Source organism: Urocitellus parryii, chromosome 3 (genome assembly GCF_045843805.1).
Source record: "Urocitellus parryii isolate mUroPar1 chromosome 3, mUroPar1.hap1, whole genome shotgun sequence".
NCBI lineage: Eukaryota > Metazoa > Chordata > Mammalia > Rodentia > Sciuridae > Urocitellus > Urocitellus parryii.
Window position 1 is genome coordinate 121,645,524 of NC_135533.1, and position 4,733 is coordinate 121,650,256.

The following is a 4,733-nucleotide window of genomic DNA, read 5'->3' on the forward strand; positions in this document are numbered from 1 at the left end:
AAGGCAATTGCAGTAGCCCCACAGAACCACACCTACCAGGAAGAACCTGAAGGCAGTTCCTAGGATCCATCTCTGATCAGCTTGGAGGACCTTGTGCTGCACCTTAATTCCCCCAACACAACTTATGCTTGTTTCTTTCCACAGGTAGCAACTGCATTCTGAGCAGGATGATGTTATTTGTTTGGTATTGCATAAAGAGCTGGGCCACTGCCTAGTCCGGAAGCATAACCTCTGAAATTCACTGTTCTAGTTATTCTACAACATAAGTTGGAACATTTAAGCTGAAATAGAGCCCATCATTCCATGCCATGATCTGAAAGAATGGTGCTAAAAAAAAAACATAAAAAGTAGAGGTCAAGGATTCAAACCTTGACCTCTACTTTTTATGTTTCCAAAGTCCTAGAGTCCAGAGAGCCCAGGGATGCACAAACCACCCCCTTGCATCTCCTCCAGCCCCCTATCAGCCATACACAGTTTGAAACAGCCAAGATGTCCCTGTTAATCTCAGCAGGAAGGGTCCCTCAGGAAGGCATAGAAGAGGATGCTCCACTTGGTCAAGAAATCTCACCTGTGTCCACTGGGCCCATACTGACCCTTTAAGGAGTAAGAGTAATTTGGCTGGGGGCCAAACCTCTCTTCTCAGGAAGACTGAACAAAGCCAGAAGGAGAGATGAGAATGAAGGGACTGGTTGTCAGGACACTAAGAATGGATAATTCTCCCCACAGGGGTTGAGTACAGGGGCTGAGGAGGGACCTCCTGCTTTCATGCAGGGCTTCTGATAATTGCATAGAAATACAATTATCAGAGTTTCTTTCTCAGGAGGCCCAGTCCCACTCAAGGGTCAGCTTCAGGAACTTTAGCCCATTTCCTCAAAAATGGGCATGATGCAGCTTGCTGAGTCAGGATTTTGACTTTAAGGACTAGCACACTGCCTGATCACCACAGGATGAAGCAAAATGTCCTCCCACAGCTCATGCCTCCAACTGTGCCTCCCTTACACACTTCTCCTTGCTGAGACTCCAGACCCTTCTGGCTGCAGAAAAGGCCACAGGCCAACACAGGGATGGCTAGGGACTCTGCATGTTTCCTGGGAAGGCTGAGGGCTGGCACTCCCCATAGCAGCTGAAGGCAGAGCACTCACTGCCTCTGCCTCTTGAGTCTGGGGGGGGGGGGGCTTTCTGGTGGGGGATGCATGAGCTCAGTCCTCCTGAAGCAGGTAAGCAGATGATTGTTCCCCCAAGTCCACACATCCTGCAAATCCCCTGAGCTCAGGAACTCAGTATAGTTTGTGCCTTATGTGTAACACTCCACCAAAACAACTGCCTGAGGAAAGCTCAAGGCTTCCAAGAAAACTTACTATGTCCTAACCAACATCTCATGACAGGCCCTCAACCCCCCTTTCTCCAATCATTTACTAGAAAGGATTTACAATTGACAACATGCATCTCTTGTAACTCAGAAGGGACTCTCTCAGAATCTGAGATCCATTCCTTGAAATGTAATCATTTAGCAAGATAAGTCCTCTCTCTCAGTCTCTGTGGGAAGACAGAATTCTTTGACAACTGCCACAAACACAGCTGGCCTAATTGCATTTACAATGACCAAGTCTATTTTTTACTTCACTGACTCCCATGCTCGTACTCTTCCCCATCCCTCACTTCCCCTTTAAAATACCCAAATTACCTCTGCACAGATCATAAAGGAGCTCAGGTATTTCCTCTACCATGATTAGTTACCTAATAAAATCTGTTCCCACCACTTTACCTGATGTCTTGTTGAATTTATCTGTGACATCATTGCAAGTGGACATTCAGGAGAGGAGAAAAGGGAGTCAAAGGGACCACCTAAGCTCCATCCTCTGTACTCAGCCCCTCCAAGCACAGATGCAGCCCATGGAGCAGGAAGACAGAGGAACCACATTCAGCAGGTGCACATGGCTGAATGCCCAGTCCACAGGGTGCAATGGACGTATCATCTTTGTGCTCAAGGCCTGGGCTGTAGGTAGAAAACAGAAGATTCCACAGAAGCCTCTGGGAAGTGTAATCTTTGAGACAGTTACTTTGCCAAGGACTGTCTCCATTTTAGGATTATGGCCAGTCAACAGTGGCCCTCTCGATGTGAGGAGAATCTACACACAGAAATGAAGCTCCCAGAAGACTCTATGAGCTGAAGGCTACACATGTTCCCTTCCATGCCCCAAGGATTCTGGATAGTACAGTCCATCCTGCCTGTGACCGCCTCCCACTCCACTGCCAAGACTCCTTGGATCTGTGGCCCCTGAAGTTTCTGGGTAATGCAGTTCTCCTGTCACTACCCCCTTCACTGCAGAGGCTCTGGGGAGCTGTGGGTTCCTGAAGATTCTGGGTAGTGCAGTCTGTAGTTTTACCAAAGCAGCCCTCACATTCACCTAGACCATGCTCCCCACCTCCAGAAATGTGGAGAGTGTAGTCAGTTCTGCCCACCAATACCTGCTCCCACCCTCACCTCCTAGGAGCTGTGCACCCCTAAGGAAGCTGGGTCATATGCCTCAGTGCTCTACCAATGTAGCTCTCACCACAGAGGCCTCTAGGAGCCTCAGGGGCACATTTATCCAGGTACCTACACAGATTCAAGACAGTGGTAGTCCAGTGTCCATGCAGTCCTCACCATGATGGCCTCTGGAAGCTCCTGCCCACTGCTGATTCTGGGTACTGTACTCTTGTGTCCTACCAATGCAGCCCTCACATTCACTTGAACTCTGCCCCCCCCAGGGGATGTGGAGAGTGTAGTCTGTTCTGCCCACGAATGCCTCCTCCCACCCTCACCTCAAAGGCTCCTAGGAGATGTGCACCCCTAAGGAAGCTGGGTAGTATGCCTCAGTGCTCTACCAATGTAGCCCTCCACTACAGAGGCCTCTAGGAGACACAGCAGCACCTTCACAGATTCTGCACAGTAGCAGTGGTAGTCCAGTGTCTAGGCCATCCTCACCATGATGGCCTCTGGAAGCTGCTGTCCCCTGGTGATTCTAGGTAGTGTATTCTGGTGTTCTACCAATGCAGGCCTCACACTCACCTGGACTCTACACCCAGGGATTCTGGGGAGTGTATTCTGTCATTCTGCCCACTAATTCCTCCCCACCTTCATCCCAAAGGCTCCTGGGTAGTACACTTCAGTGCTCTACAAACATAACACTCTCCATAGAGGCCCCTAGGAAACACAGGAGGCACATTGACCTGGGCACTCCCAGGGATTCTGCCCATGCAGGCCCCACCATATGACGTCTGGAAGATTCAGCCCCCAAGGATTTTGGGTAGTGTAGTCTAGCATTCTGTCTATTCAGCCCTCAAAGCATAAGGTCTGCAACCCCAGCAGCTCTGTGCCACAACCATCCACCCAGCTCCCCATGGGCTCTCCTGGCAGGCACTGAGGGAAGCTACACCCACTACAGGACACCAGTTGGGACTGAGGTGCAGCCTACCAAGTTTGGTCACACAGTGGGTTTCCAGGTGCTGGGGTGGGACCAGGGGCTATTCTGTCAAGGGGTCTTTTGTGGCCTAAGTTCCAAGGAAACCTGCAAACCAGGGTTGTAGAGGGGAAGCTGGGTGGGAAAGGTCATTGACTGGACTCACAGGTCTGGGTGCACACAATCTTGTGACTTATAGTCCTGGACCTACAAGACTTGGTGCATGCTGTCCACCATGACAAAAATCCTGGGCACAAAAGGCAGGGTACACATAGTCCACTATGTCTGAGAATCCTGAACACACAGAGCAGAGTGCACACTGTCCACTATGTCTAAAAATCCTGGACACAGAGGTAAAGGTGCACACTGTCCACCTTGACTGAGAGTCTTGGACACGTGGGTCTGGGTGCACACAATCCTGTGACTGATAGTCCCGGACACACAAGGCTGGGTGAACACTGTCCACTATGTCTGACAGTCCTGAACACCTGACCAAGTACACATAGTTCACTGTGACTGTGAGAACTTACACACAGGAAGGATGCACACTATCCACTATGACTGAGAGTACTGGGCATGTAGGGCCAGGTACACACAGTCCACTGCAACTGAGAGTCCTGGCCAGAGAGGACTGAGTGCTCACTGTCCACTGTGACTGAGAGTCCTGGAAACAGTGGGCTGGTGCATACAGTGCACTGTGACTGAGAATCCTGAGCACTGGACCAGGTACACACAGTCCACTATGACTGAGAATCCTATACACACAAAGCTGGCTGCACAATATCCACTGTGATGAGTCCTGGACACAGAAACAGGTGCATGCTATCCACTGTGACCCAGTCCTGGACATAGAATCAAGAGGACATTGTCCATGGAATCCTGGACCCAGTCCTAAGTGGAGATCATCCACTCTGGCTGATAGTCCAGAACATAGGCCTGGGTTCAGTGAGGTTTCTGGACCCACAGGCCTGAAGTGATCACTCTTAGATTAAGTTGTTCATGCTCACAGCAGCACTTCCCTCCAATTCCATGGGATGAGGACACCTTCATGAAGGTAAACAGAGTGAAGGGGTGCCTCAGAGATCTCTAGAAGCAGCATCCTGGGCAGTGACCATTGTCCTCCCTCCATCCTCCTGGCCTGTTATCCTTCTGAACCTGAATTTTAGACCTCAGGCCATTACCTGCCTGTGCCTGCAGTGGCCATGCTGTGGCCAGCCTCAGGATTCAGCAGTGGTTATGTGGGGCCTCAGCCTGGAGAGCACAAGTATCCTAGAGAAACCAGTGGAAGGA